The sequence below is a fragment of the Bidens hawaiensis genome, unplaced genomic scaffold (assembly GCF_021521415.1).
Source record: "Bidens hawaiensis isolate Kalapana, Puna unplaced genomic scaffold, B.hawaiensis_p1.1 tig00010384_1, whole genome shotgun sequence".
NCBI classification, from domain to species: domain Eukaryota; kingdom Viridiplantae; phylum Streptophyta; class Magnoliopsida; order Asterales; family Asteraceae; genus Bidens; species Bidens hawaiensis.
Window position 1 is genome coordinate 722068 of NW_027491789.1, and position 16584 is coordinate 738651.

At 41.8% G+C, this 16584-nt stretch overlaps 1 pseudogene; it reads left to right on the plus strand.

Annotated features, from left to right (window-relative positions):
• The first annotated feature begins 8292 nt into the window (after positions 1-8292).
• Positions 8293-13827, plus strand: LOC143535054 (uncharacterized; annotated as a pseudogene).
• The last annotated feature ends 2757 nt before the right edge of the window (positions 13828-16584 follow it).

Genomic DNA, 16584 nt, shown 5'->3' on the forward strand with positions numbered 1-16584 from the left:
ACGTTGCAAATGCGGGAACGTCCAAATTTGCAAGGGACATTGCGGAAGCAATTGCCCCAAAAAGTGCCAAACAAATGCCCAACATAGGCACTTATGATGGTATGTCCGACCCAGACGACCATTTGAACAGGTTCATAGCAGGGGCAACCGTCAGCAACTGGACGGAACCCACGTGGTGTTACATGTTTCAAATGACGCTGGTGGGGGCTGCTAGGGTTTGGTTCGATCGTTTACCGGTTAACCACATTTACGACTGGGCAGACTTCCAGCAGAAGTTTAGCCAACACTTCAGCCAGCAGCGAAAGTATACCGAGGAGCAATGGACAATCCTCAAATGCATACGGGAAGAAGATGAATCTCTGCCAAACTTCATCACTCGCTTCAACTCAAAGAAGTTAAGTTTGGGCAATATCAGCGAGGATCTTGTTCGCGCAGCCTTCATCCAGGGCGCGCAGGACCCAGAGCTTATCCGCACCCTAACGGGTAAAGATGGAATGCCATCCACATGGGATGGCATCATGACAGCAGCTAAACGCTATGCGGAAACGGAGAAGCAACTGGGTAGAGACCTTCCGCAGAGCACAAACCTTTACACCCAGAGGACGAGAGAGGACAACGTCCTCACCGCCCGATTGAACAAAAAACGGAAGCAAGGCATTTGGCAGTCAAGGGTAAACTTTGACACCTCATCCGGCTTACAGCACCGATTGGGTGAAAGGGATAATGTAAAGCTGCACCGGAACTCCAGATGGACGCCACTTACCAAAAGCGTCACTGACATATTTGCTACTGAAGAGCTCCCATGGCCAAAGCCTCCAGTAATCCGACATCGTCACGATGCTGATCGGAGCAAGTACTGTGACTATCACAGAACAAAAGGCCACAACACTGAAGAATGCATAGACGTAAAAGACATGGTCGAAACATTCGTCAGAGATGGGACGCTCGCACACCTCGTGGCGAAATAAAAGCTAAGCAGGCAGGCAGGTGCGTGTGGAACCATGGCTGGGGTAAACATGAATAAAAAATCAGCTTCAATATGGAGACTACATGCTGCGTAAAGAACGAGATCCCGAAACAGGTGCGTGTCGGCTCGATGGCACTCCTGTCCCAACATGGAAGGGAGTTCAATTACACAGTTTGCATGTAATCAATTCCAATTTGTACAGAAAAGGCCAAGAGCCACTTCTAATGGAAATGATTCTCTTTCAAACGTCGAAGCTGATGATTTACATTTATACTTTTGTACACACTAATATGCCGGTTTTCACCGCATAATTACAAAAAACGTCATTGCATGGGAAGGCGGTCCTACCCGCACGAACCCAAAAAGCATGATAAACCTTCACGCAGGTCAGTTGAAGGGGAAAAAAGTTACCATATGAAAGTGCTGGTCTATCCGCATGAATCATTCGAGGGAACTGCACCAACCTATCAACAACCGCGCGTGGGACAGTTCAAAATTCTTAAGAGGAAAAGGTAAACCTATACGCAGGTCAGATATGGGTAAAGTTATGCCATCCTACTAAGTGCAAGTGACGGGTCTACCCGCACAATCACGAAAGAGGAAGCAAAACTTCACACCTATTATCAGCCACGTTCAAAGGTTAACTTATCCTCAACAGGCAAACCTTCACGCAGGTCAGTTGAAGGAGAAGAGTTCAATTATTCCATTAAATGAAAGTGCCGGTCTATCCGCACGAATCATGAAAGGAAGATGAACACTAACCTATCGACAACCGCGCGTCGAACGGTTCAAAACAAAATTCTTAAAAAGGTAAGTAAAACCTACACGCAGGTCAGGTATGGGTAAAGTTTTGCCATCCTACCAAGTGCAAGTGACGGTTCTACCCGCGCTATCACGAAAGAGGAAGCAAAACTTCACACCTATTATCAACCACGTTCAAAGGTTAACTTATCCTCAAAAAGTAAGAAAAACCTACACGCAGGTTAGATAAAAGTTAAAGTTTAGCCATCCTACCAAGTGCAAGTGACGGTTCTACCCGCACAATCACGAAGGAGGAAGCGAAACTTTAACCCACTATCAACCACGTTCAAAGGTTCTTATTCTAAACACTTGGAAAATTGCTATTTTAAACTAAGTATGCAAGTCATAAGTTTATAAAGCAAAGAATCCAATGAAAGGAATAACAATCGTATATTTCAATGATATATTACAACAGTGGCCGGGTAACTACCCGCCTAAAAGAAATCTATACAAAGCTGTCTATCCTAGCAGTGGGAAGGGATCTTCAGGATCAGGCTTCAGGGCCACCTCCGCTTGGACCAGCACCGTCAGAGAGCGGCTGCCCAAGGAAAGCCTTAAGGATGTTTAGCCCGTCATCAGCAGCAGCAGCTTCGTTCACCTTCTCCACCACTGGATGCGGGAAGGCAGCGTACTGGTTCACAGCTTGGTCATAAGCAGCTTCAGTATTAACATTGAATAAAGGGAAGTTGGAGGGCGGAAAGCCTCTCTCAGCAAACCCTAGACCAAGCAGGAAGCCAGTCTTCTCCCCATCCTCATGAGAAGCGTTGAGGGCTGCGCTCATCGCATCGTCATAAGAGGTCTCTGAAAGGACCCGACGCACAACCTACAAAAGAATAGGAAGTTAGAACATTTTCTAATTACGAGCGGAAAGCGTAAAGAAAAAGATAAGGATACCTGAGGCAACGCTTCTCGAAGCAGCCATTGGAGGGTAGCTTGACTTTCTTTGTAAGCACGTTCGGCTCCGCTCTTATCAAGGTTGGCAAGTTGAACTTCCTTGGCGGCAGCCTCTTCGACGCTTTTGAGTTTCCTTTCAGTGCGGTCAAGCACCCCCCTCTGGTCAAGGATCTCCTGCAGCTTCTTGGCATCTTCCATTGCCAAGGCGTCATGAGCATGCTGAAGAGCCTTTAATTTGCATTTAAGCTGCTCATTCTCCTCGCGAAGCGGCTCAGCAACAGCTTCAGCCTTGGCAGCCCTCTCAGTTGAGTTTCGCGCAGTCTCCTTGGCCAGCCGAAGCTGTTCATTCACAGCTTGGGCAGCCTTGGAGCGGGCCTCGAGTCGCGCCTGGACTTCAACCTCGAGGGCCTTGAATGCCTTCTCCTTCTCGGCTGCGGCAGCGGCCAACTGCCGGTTCTCCTCCCGAAGAGCCCGCGCTTCAGATACATCTTTGGCGCGAGCTGCTTTTAACTTGTCGTTTTCACGACAAAGCAGCTCGACGCGGGGCTGCGTCCGGGCCTGGAGAACCCGAAGCTCATTGGTTAGCCTACCCTCTTGGTAGCTAGCCATGGCTTCCCCCAACGCACCATGAGGAGCAGCGTGGCGAGCCCAGTCCACGCACTCCACAGGGGTACGAAGGGTTGTTCCTCGGCGTATGTTCCATCTTGGAACATACACTTCATTGGAATCCGACACTGCAAAAGAAACAAAGGCAGTTAGGAAAAGATGATAAAAATATACAAAGGAAAAAGAACCCTACGTACCTGTAGGGTCAATAACAGGCCGATAGCCGCCAAACCCATCACCTGAACCTAAAGGAAATCCATCCAACAGGTCAGGTAGACGGGAAGGTGGCATAGATCGGCGGGAAGCCCGGCGCGTACCTGATGGTCCGGCCATCGGTGCCGGTGGCGCAGGTATAGTGGCAGCCGCTGTGGTAGCCATTGTTGGCGCCACCTCCTCAGCAACAGTAACCGCCGGCTCCGTGAAAGATGCTGTAAAAATTGCACTCACGGCCGGCGGAGACAACTTCTCAGCTGGAACAGCCTCAGGAAGGCTGGAACCAGCGGAAGCAGGCACAGACGCCTGGGTCGACGCCTCGGGAAGGCTGACCGAGCCTTCCCTCATTGGCGGGGGAATACTTGCTCCAACTCCACCCTGGAATGCGTCAACATCCACACCTGCACAAGCAAAAGTGTTAGATAAACAACAAATCTAGACAAGAATTATGGGGGTACTTACGGGGTTTCTTGAGCTTGAACGTACGGACGAGCGGGGGCGAACCCGATGGAGCCGGCCTCTTGACACCGGTAACCGTCGTCGTCGCTGCCTCCCCGGAGGTAACACCTACAGCCTCCGGAGCGGTGGTCTCCTCACCACCGGGCTTCCCCGCCACCTCTACACTATCTGACTCCGAGTCAGATAGGACTACCGGGTCGGCCGTAGAGGCCACCTTCTCCTTGCCTTTCCCGACGGCAGCCTTTTTCTTCCGCACCAGTGGAGGACCTTCTGCGGATTCCTCAGAAGAAGAAATGTCAACTCCAGCAGCAGGCACAGCATTGAGAGGTTCAGGGTAGAAGATAGGCTTACCTGGCCGTCGGTGGCTCAGGATCTCTTGGCCTGGCGGGTAAACCTCCACGAACCGACCCGCGGTCTGCTCTAAGATGGGCAACTCGTTCTCGTCCAGAGCACGAGTACCCATCCGCGCGGGACCATCTTCCTCCCGCGGGTTCAGGAGCGACTGAAGATCGTTCCCCTCTGAAATCAACAAGAAAGTTAGAAAAAATCGAAGTCAGCAAAATGAAACAAGACGTACCATAAGGGACAGAGTTCGAACCATATTCAAGGACGATCGGAACCTTATCCGCATTCGCCGCCTTCCACACCCGGCTCATCCCCAGCATCACCATCGCCGACTCCGGAAAACGGAAAACCGGGGACTGGACCCGGGATATCTTCGAGAACCATTCCGCCTCCTCGTAGTTGAGGGCGGGAAGGTTCGGAAGCGCCTGGCCATTCTTGAACTTCATGGCGATGGGGATGGCGCGAGCGGATATGAAGAAGAACTCTCTTCTCCATGAGCGAAGACTCCGCTCGGTGGTACAAATCTTTAAACCCTTAATACGGGTTGTAAGAGTGTACCACCCCTGGATGCACCTCCAAGTGTAGAAGGTCATCAGACGGTCAACGAGGGGCTCAAAGCCCAGTATCCGGCACACCCACTCAAAGTGCCGGACCTTGGCAATGGCCATGGGGTGCACCTCGGTCAGGTGCACACCGTGCCTCTCCAGGACACGGTACACAAACTTTGTCAACGGAAACCTAAGGTTTCCGTAGACAAAGAATGCAGCATAAACCCCGATCTTGCCACTAGGGGCATCGTACACAGTATGGTGGGGTTCAGGAAACTCAGGCTCGAGAGACTCGAGCATGAACTTCCTGACGATATACTGGTACAGATCGACAGGAAGAGAGCACTGGCATTCGCCAGCAGTCTTCTGGTCATCAGCATCATGAGAAGACATGGTGGAAGAAAGACGAAAAGAGATTTCAGGGTAATGCTTTACTGAACAGAAAAATTCGCCGGAAATTACTTGAGAAGAAGATATGAAAGTGAAAAGTGTGAATTGCAAATAACCCTCTCCCCCTTTATATACTAATCGCAATTAATGCGGTGAATTTAATGCGAAGGAGAGAAGAAATCGAAGGTGCAATGAAACTATGACACGTGGCAAAAAGCAGACTGGCAACAGCTGTTGACAGGACGTGTGCCAGTAATTTCGCGGCCACGCGCCCGAAAAATCGCGCCCACGCGCTTGAAAAAGCGTCTGGAATGACCATATAATGTCACGTCACCATAACTTCCTGCACGTCCTGACACAGTCAGAAGAAACCGTCGCGCGACGTTTCAGAGGTTTGGACTGTTCCTATCTTTCCACCAACCTTTCGAATTTCAAAATTCAAAATTTAAAAAGAAGCGGGAAAATACCCCCAAACCTTGGCGAACAAGTAACCATAAGACGGATGCGGGTACAGTGTTAAGGCAAAACCCTTCACATACCTAGCACCCGCAGGGAATTGAAGCCAAGAACCTTGGTGAACAAGTAACCGTAAGACGGATGCGGGTACAGTGTTAAGGCAAAACCCTTCACATACCTAGCACCCGCAGGGAATTGAAGCCAAGAACCTTGGTGAACAAGTAACCGTAAGACGGATGCGGGTACAGTGTTAAGGCAAAACCCTTCACATACCTAGCACCCGCAGGGAATTGAAGCCAACTACCTCGGCAACCAAGTAACTATAAGACGGGTGCGAGTACAGTGTAAAGGCAAAACCCTTCACATACCTAGCACCCGCAGGGAATTGACGCCAGGAATACCTTGGAAGTAAAGTAACCGTAAGACGAGCGCAGGTACAGTGTTAAGGCGAAACCCTTCACATACCTAGCGCTCCGCTGGGAATTGAAACCAAGAAGGATCTTCTGGGCAATGCTTGCGGAAACGGAAATAACATCCCCGCATAGCGGGAACATCGAGAACTACGTTGTTTGAAGCTCCAGGATGGAATTGGTGGTCTTAACATAATTGATCACTATGTTCAAAACTACCAAAACCTCATGGAGAATCCACACAACTGGGACTCAATGCTCCTGACTTGCGAGGAGGTTACAGACCTACCCGCATCATACCCAAAGACCAAGCAGGAAACTCGGGCATTTCTGCAAGTGACAAGGACTTCCCATGGAAAACCTTACAAAACCCTTTTCAAAACCCTTTTAAGTCCAAAAGTTCACCTCACTTTATTAAACACGCATGAGAAGAACATTGGACTGGGGGGACTTGAAGAGGTAGGTCCCAGCAGAGCCCAGTTGGACCCGCAAGACTCACCTTAAACAGGGACGTCTGCGCAGAGACCAACTGGATCCGCAGGACCAACCATGCTCAGAGAAGTGACGTCCTTACGCGCAGTATGCAAGCTGGTCCCGCAGGAAATGCCTCCCATGGTGAAGGACTCCGCCTGTTCCCGCAGCCTCGGATACAAGCCATGAGGGAAGGCCACCCGCGCAGCATGGCTACACGCACTAGGCACTTAACTCTCCCCAGTGTCACCTGAAGGAATGAGCAAAGGCGGGAGGGGGAAAACTCCCGCCTAAATGAGCCAGTCCGTATGATGATCTTTTGTGTGATACCTGACGAGGTACAGACAAAAGATCTGACCAAGAATGCGACAGCTCGCTGACAGCAGCATGGCAGACAGCACGCCACAGCACTGTGACCAATAGCCGCCGCCTACCCACCAACTCCTGCCATACCACGTGCCTAGCCTGTTGTTGGCAGAAGAGGAAGAGTGCACGACACGCCTGCTCTGTGTCAGCCGCTACCTATCCACCACTCACAGGCAGGGCACGTGCATAGGTTACAGTTGGTAGCGTGTTGGGCCGGCTAAACCCCTTGGAAACCTACCTTCGGCTATAAATACCCCAAATGGTATGACCATCATATCTTATCATATTATCATCATATATACCTGATATCTGCTCTAGCAATCTCTTAATATACTTTTATATTTAAAGAGCAATCTAGTCTGATTCTCACGCCGGAGGGTGGTCACAAGGAGGAACCCCCCTTCTCAGTGACGAGCTCACGGTGTCTGTTTTGCAGGTTATCAGAAGAACCATCTTCCAAGGGTCTAACCCCTCGTGGGAAATATCTCTCCAACCCCCAGGTTACCAGTAATCTGCCCGGGGTCCGGTTAGTGTTTCTTCACCCCGGACATAGCAAACCGTTTAAAAACTTGCTGGAGACAGCACGTACGCCAGATGAGACACATTAGTTGCCACACCTAGTAGAATAAACACGATTTAGTACATGTTATTTTAAACGTTTATGGCACGTTACATATGCATTTTGCAACATGTATACAAGTATTTTACAACTAGCTGGCTATATTATCTTCAAGTTAAAGTAATAAGAAAATTGTATTACAAACAATTTGTAAAAGTTCTACAATACATATAGCGATAAAAACTACAAAATGTAAAGTGTACGTATGTTTTTACGCATTTAAAAAACATAAAGATTTAAACCATGAGGTTTTCTAGCAAAATAAAAGAAGTCACTTGATTTTATTATCTAGCTTCAATCACCAAAAATTGACAAAGGAAGACCGGTTCCGTGCATGTGTTAAATTAAATGACTAAAGTGTCGTTCAACAAAATAACCAAGTTAATTATTGTTATTGTTTTTTGATCAACAAAATATCTATATTACCTTGCAGTTGGGAGGGCCGGGACAACATACGACTAGACGAATAGGTTATCGTAACAAAGTTAATTATTTAGATGCTATATAATTATCCAAGTTCTTTCAACACAAAAGAAACAAAAAACGTGGTTGATTAGCTAGTCCTTTAACACACTCACACAAAACAAAAGAAAAAGATACAAAATGTTGAAAAATGCACCCTTAACAAAAAAAGAAGAAAAACGTGGCTCGTTGATATGATCCAATGAATTGGAACCAAAAAACATGCGGTCTGTCTATTTAAAGGATGAGCTAGCTAGTAAGCATTTCACAATTAACCATCTAGCTCAATACTCTCATACTTGTCCTTGTAGCCATGGCAAGTCTCCCAAATTTTTTCGTGTTGAAAGCAACTTCTCAGGGTGCGTTTTTGTGTGTGCAAGAAAAACCGCCATCAAACCGCCCACCAGGTTTCCTGAGATTCGATGAACCTGAAATTTTGAGTCCACGAGTGAAGTTTGCAATAGAGAGGTCAACCGTGGATCACACGCTTGTTCAAATAAGATGTTGCTAGACCAACAAGTATTGGATTGGTGCGTCCACCGACAAACCACAGGAAGACCAAAGAGATCCGGCATGCACCCTGTTCTAATTCACCATTCAAGAATGCAGTTTTCACATCCATTTGGTGAATGATCAAGTTATGAATTGAAGCAAGACCTATAAGAAGTCTTATAGTGGATATTCTTGCAACCGGAGCATATGTATCAAAGAAATCAATTCCTTCCTTTTGCATAAAGCCTTGAATAACCAATCTGGCTTTAAACTTATCTATGCTTCCATCAACTTTCATCTTTCTCTTAAAGATCCATTTGCAACACAATGGTTTGCAACCAGGAGGCATTTCAGTCAATTTCCATGTATTATTATGCATGATAGAATCCATCTTATCTTGGATGGCCTCTTTCCAGAAGGAAACATCCCTAGAAGCCATTGCTTCATTATATGTCTTAGGATCCTCTTCAATATTGAAACAATATTGATACTGATATTCAACCTCATTTATGGTCCCTTCAACTAAATAAAGGTGAAAGTCGGAGCCAAAAGGCTTAGGCTTTTTGGTTCTAGTACTTTTCCTAGGTTCATTAGGAACACCTTTACTGCCATTTCCATCAGATGCCTTTTCAACAGGATTAGAAATCCCACCTTGAAAATTCTGAATGACGTCTCTAGGTCTAGGCATAGAAGTGAATCTATTTTCATCAAAGATAGCATCCCTAGACTCAATGACAGTGTTCACAGAAACTGAATCATTAGGTTCTAATACATAGAACCTATAAGCTTTTGAATTTTCTGCATAGCCTATTAAAATGCAGTCTATTCCCTTTTCACCCAAATTCTTTATCTTGGGTTCAGTAAGGCGTACAACAGCCCTACAACCCCAAACTTTCAAATAGTTCAAGTTTGGAGGTTTCTTTTTCCATAACTCATAAGGAGTTATTTTATTCTTTTTATTGGGAGTTCTATTTAATAAATAACATGCTGTAAGCATAGCATCTCCCCAGAACCCATCACTCAAACCCGAGTAAGATAATAAAGAATTTATCATTTCCTTCAAGGTTCTCTTTTTTCTTTCAGCCACACCATCTTGTTCTGGTGTATATGGTGCTGTGGTTTGATGTATTATTCCAGTTGATTGAAAATATACTGGATCATAATACTCCCCTCCCCGATCATTTCGAAGAGTTTTAATAAAATCACCATGAAGCAATTCAACTTCTTGCTTATAAACCTTGAATTTATCAAGTGCTTCATCTTTAGCATGTACAAGATATACGTAACAATATCTTGTTGCATCATCAATATAAGTAACAACATATTTCTTATTACCAAGTGAAGGTGTATTATGATGGTCACATAAGTCTGAATGAACAAGTTCTAATAACTTAGAATTTCTTTCAACATTTTTAAATTGTTTTCTTGTAATCTTTGTTAACTTACAAGTATGGCATTTATTTTTATTCATATTAAAAGCAGGTATTAAACTCATCTTAGACATTTCTTTCATTCTAAAATAATTCACATGACCTAATCTAGCATGCTATAAATTAGAAACATAATCTACCCTGCTAATACAAACAGATTCAATAGCAAACGGAACATTAATATTAAGTTTAAACATACCACTACACAAATATCCAAATCCAAAAAATGTTCCATGTCGAGATAATATAAACTTATCTGACTCAATAACCTGTTTAAAACCATAGTTATTTAAAACAATCCCAGACAGAAGATTCTTTCGAATCCCTATCCCTGGAACGTACAACACACTATCCAACAACAAATGTTTTCCAGATGTAAATACAAGCATGACTTTCCCGATTCCTTTGATAGGTTCGGTTGCTACATTTCCCATTCTAAGTACAGATCCATCTTCAACTGGTTCAAAATTTTCAAACCATTTCAGATCCTTGCATACGTGACTCGTAGCACCCGAGTCTACCCACCATGCAAGCATGTCATCCTGTACATAAAATGATTCGGAAATAAATGATACACAATTCTCTACTGAATTGTTTTTAAGAACCATTGGACTTTTCGAGTCCAAAACCAAACCCAAAGACCGAGTTTCATTTATTTCACAACCCAATGGGTTTTTTCTATCTTGTACACATCCAGTTGGTTGATTAACAGGACCATGGTCCATCAACCCCATGTGAATACCATAAACAGTTTCGTTATTAACTTTGTTTGGATCTTTTGACCAGCTAGGACCCGCCTCATCAGACCCGTTTCCACCCGTAAACTTATTTCGACAATCAGACTATAAATGTCCCCCATTTTCCACATCCCCAACAAGACTTAGTCTTCTTTTTGGGATAACCATAGTCCCGGTTAAGCTTTTGTTTATTCCGATTACCATAATTAATCATGAAAATAATTGAACCCAATATCAATAACCAGAATCAACAGTTTGAAAACTAATGCACAATCACAAATCACTATATTATACTATAATATATCAATCCGTTACTTTCTATATAATATCCATATGAATTTTTCTACAACCCAATCAATATATTTCCGAAACAGTGAACAAATATTAATAAAGGAATTATTTATTCCAACACTAATCCCAATTTGATTTACCCCAAATCCAATATGCGATCACTATTTCCAATCAGCGTTATTATATAGTTTAATCTTTGTTGTATAAACAGAATTAACGTACCCGTAAATGACGCGTGATTAATACCGTAATGATGAACTGAATATAGCAACTTGGATTAATCTTGGAATCGTGATGTCACTATCAGATTAAACTACTTGAGGGTACACTCAATGCTTAATCGGATTAGACAAAGATTTACTTGAGAGACAGAATTTTGATATTGATATTCTTGTGAGAAAACCTTGTACCAAATTTTGATGATCATTAAAAAATTTTGTTGTCTGCGTTTGTCTTCAGTTATCTCCCAAAACCGTCATCCACCAAAATGATATATATTGATCAAAAAAAACAAACAAACAAACGGATCCTTAAAAGGATTATTATCAAACTTGGCCCATATCCAATTAATCTCAAAAGCCTTTTACGTAAGCTTATATGCAATTTAATATAAAATGCCCAATTCATTAAATATGAATTAAAACCAATTAATTACAAGACATGGCCCAACCGACGACACAAATATTATTATTGAACGAGCCTGCACTCCCGCATCTCCTAACCCGTTAATAAATAATAATATTTACTAGATCATCAAGTTAATCCAACATTACTAAAATCATGTTGATAACACTAAAATTACCAACACCTTGTTTGTACTGGCCATCGCAGATAGAATTTAAGCATCTACGTATTAATTAAATAAGCCACCACAAATAGAATTTAAGCATCTACGTATTTATTAAATAAGCAAGCATCTAGCTGATCTTAAATATGAATTTAAGCATGTCTCCAAGTGATTAAAACAATTAAAATTTCGCCAATATGTTTGGAATCGCCATAAATGTTCTCATGCACCACTAAACAAGAGATTAATTTTCAAGTGGCCGGATATTCGTTTGGACTCTAGCCCACAAACACAATCACTTACACCAACATAAACCAATACTTATTTAATCAAATTAATGAAACTGAATACAAAAACCAAGAATTTCAAAGTATAGAAAGGAACACAACATAAAAAAGGTTTTCCTCATTTAAAGGCGTACGTGGGAGGTTTTCAGGACTCTAATGAAACAGAATTCCATTCCAAAAATGTGAGCCGACATTTCGAGGTGCCAATCGTCTAGAGATAGCCAACCGTTTATAAACTTGCTAGGGATAGCAAGCTCTATTCAGCTTAATGAAACGAATTGTTATCCATTCCTTTTAGCCCACCATATACATAATTCGGAGTGACCCCAATTCCTTATCGGTAGTTTGTAAGAATTTCAAACAGCCTGTGACACGACTTTTACTAAACGCTAAGGCACGTACGCCAGATGAGACACATTAGCAGCCACTTGGTTAGGAGAATAAACACAGACTCAGTACATGTAATTTCAAATATTTATGGCACGTTACATATGCATTTCTTTTGCAACATGTATACAAGTATTTTATAACTAGCTGGGTATATTGTTTTAAAGTTAAAGTAATAAGAAAATTGTATTACAAACAATTTGTAAAAGTACTAGAATACATAAAGCAATAATAACTTCAAAATATAAAAGGTACGTATGCTTTTACGCATTTAAAAAATATAAAGATTTAAAATATGAGGTTTTCTAGCAAAATAAAGGAAGTCACATGATTTTATTTTCTAGCTATAATCAAGAAAAAATGACAAAGGAAGATTGGTTCCGTGCATGCATTAAATTAAATGGCTCAAGTGTCGTTCAACAAAACAACCAAGTTAATTATTTTTATTGTTTTTTATCAACAAAATATCTATATACATTACCTTGCAGTTGGGAGGGCCGGGACACCATACCACTAGACGAATAGGTTATCGCAACAAAGTTAATTATTTAGACGCTATATAATTATCCAAGTTCTTTCAACACAAAAGAAACTAAAACATATCAAGGCAGGCAAGGCTCAAGATCGAAGAGCGTGTCCTGAAAAGAGAGATATCAGATGTCAGATACCGGCTCGGGGACTCTCGGATTTATCAGGAGGAGCTCCAAGAACTTTCCCAAGCTTTCGCAAAAAATGACAGCCTAGACAAAGAATCCACTGTCACCCTAACCTAATCCCAAACTGATTCCATCACCACTCATTGGACCAACAGTCTGTCAGTGGATTTCGGTGTAACTACAACGTTAGAAACTTTTCTTGTTCCGGAGATCACCAGCGTGGGTGTGACACTGTCAACCCAATTTGGGTATGCGCATGAATGGGGTGAGTCCAAGACAATAGAGCGTACCCGGACAGTGACTTACACTGTTGTGGTGCCACCATTGACTACAATGAAGGTGACGCACTTGTGTAGCAAGGCATCTGCTGACATACCCTTCTCCTACAAGCAACGTGATCTTCTTACCACGGGTCAATGGATTTCCACTGAAAAGGATGATGGAGTTTACAAGGGCCTTAACAACTATAACTTCTATTTTCAATCCGAAAAAGTGGTTCCGGATGTTCAAGGAAGACTATATATATGAATAACCATGCATGCATGCATGCATATGGTCACGTACCATCTATATTATGCTCTCTACGTCTTCATTTGTGTGGTGTGATGAATAACGGGGTCATCTGTTAATTTGGACTCTTGGTGTAACAATGTACCTGTTTATGTCGTGATTGTGCTCAGTGTTGTGTTCCATGCATGTAATCGATCGATCGATCTACTTCGTTTTAATTAAATAAGCAAGGATCTAGCTACGTGTGCTTGTACTTGATCCTTGCATACATGTCATTTATATTTTCATTTTAAGACACTTTTAAGCGACTTAATTAACTTGTTTACCTAGCTAATTTACTTAATTACTTAATTATTCATCTTTGTTTCTTTCATTTTCATGTGCCTTGTGTTGTATAAACAGAATTAACGTACCCGTAAATGACGCGTGATTTAATACCGTAATGATGAACTGAATATAGCAACTTGGATTAATCTTGGAATCGTGATGTCACTATCAGATTAAACTATTTGAGGGTACACTCAATGCTTAATCGGATTAGACCAAGATTTACTTGAGAGACAGAATTTTGATATTGATATTCTTGTGAGAAAACCTTGTACCAAAATTTGATGATCATTAGAAAATTTTGTTGTCTGCGTTTGTCTTCAGTTATCTCCCAAAACCGTCATCCACCAAAATGATATATATTGATCAAAAAAAACAAACAAACAAACGGATCCTTAAAAGGATTATTATCAAACTTGGCCCATATCCAATTAATCTCAAAAGCCTTTTACGTAATCTTATTTGCAATTTAATATAAAATGCCCAATTCATTAAATATGAATTAAAACTAATTAATTACAAGACATGGCCCAACAGACAACACAAATATTATTATTGAACGAGCCTGCACTCCCGCATCTCCTAACCCGTTAATAAATAATAATATTTACTAGATCATCAAGTTAATCCAATATTACTAAAATCATGTTGATAACACTAAAATTACCAACATTCCTCCCCCATTTATCCATGATTAACTTAAACATCCTCACAGTAACACAAACACATGCATAAATGAAAATGTCCAATGGATTGAATTTTCATTTTAGTATTTACGCGTTACAAATATTAGAATAACAAGGGTGTCACTATGGATTGAACCCATGTTATCCATTTTTAATACATGTAGGTAAATACACATGCGTTTACAAATCAAATTCACTTGACACGATATTTTACTAGCCTGTGTCCTAATCCTTCAAAGAATATATCAAAGCTCAAGTCCAAAGCTTCTTGAAGCAGCTAAACTTCATACTCTTATAGGTAGTTCACTCTTCTTGCACCTGCATTACAATTTATCAATGAACTATTAAAAAATTATACTTCAACCTCCTTTATCTTGCAGTCCAAACACATACCTTGGGATGATTATATTAATGTGTTTCAATGTCTTTATAACAAGCTTGCCACATTGAATTCAGCACCAACGTTGTATTAGATGGGAATTGGGTGTCTTGACATAAGATATTTAAATGGACTTTAAACCCATCCCCTTAGCGGATTTATTCACGAGATCTCTTCCTAACCCTTTTGTTAAATGATCAGCTAAACTAAGCTCAGATGTTACAAATTCAACTGATATCACACCATTCATGATTAACTCTCTAATCATACTATGTCTAACACCTAAGTGTCTAGATTTCTCATTATACACTTGACTATATGCTTTAGCCAAGGTAGCTACACTATAACACCTGATAGATATTGGTGATATCGGTTTTGGCCACAAGGGAATCTCAAAAATTAAGTTTCTGAGCCATTCAGCTTCTTTGTCGGCTGCTGCTAAAGCTACAAATTCATATTCCATTGTCGAATTTGTGATGCAAGTCTGCTTCTTTGAAGCCCAGGAGATAGCACCACCACCAAATAGGAATACCCACCCACTAGTGGAAGAATGATCTTCCATATTCGTTATCCAACTTGCATCAGAATACCCTTCTAATACTGAAGGAAAACCTGAATAACACAAACCATAATTCATAGTTCCTTTCAAGTATTTAAGCAGTCTATTCACTGCTTGCCAATGTTGAGCACTAGGATTACTAGTATATCTGCTCAACTTTCCCACAGCATAAGCTATGTCAGGCCTTGTGCTAATCATAGCATACATCAAGCATCCAATGACCTTTGAATATTCTAATTGTCATACATCAAGCATCCAATGACCTTTGAATATTCTAATTGTGACACAGAATCACTTGAATTGGTCATCAACCTAACATTTGGATCTATATGAGTGCTAATAGGAGAACAATTAAAATGATTAAATTTCTTCAGCACTTTCTCAATGTAATGAGATTGTGTCATGGTTATACCGTGGTTACTCCTTTTAATCCTTATACCAAGGATCACATCTGCCTCCCCCATATCCTTCATTTCAAAATTAGAAGACAACAATTTCTTTGTCTTATCAACTTGATCTTGGTCAGTACCAAAGATCAACATGTCATCCACATATAAGCAAATGATCACTCCTTTACCAGAGGAATCCAATCTACTGTAGACACACTTATCAGCTTGGTTTAAAAGAAACCCATTAGATAAAATCACTTCATCAAATTTTTGATGCCACTGTTTAGGTGCTTGTTTCAAACCATATAATGATTTAATAAGTTTACACACTTTGTATTCCTGACCATGTAATACAAAACCCTCGGGTTGTTTCATGTATACCTCATCTTCTAATTCACCATTCAAGAATGCAGTTTTCACGTCTATTTGGTGAATGATCAAGTTATGAATTGAAGCAAGACCTATAAGAAGTCTTATAGTGGAAATTCTTGCAACCGGAGCATATGTATCAAAGAAATCAATTTCTTCCTTTTGCCTAAAGCCTTGAATAACCAATCTGGCTTTAAACTTATCTATGCTTCCATCAACTTTCATCTTTCTCTTAAAGATCCATTTGCAACCCAATGGTTTGCAACCAGGAGGCAATTCAGTCAATTTCCA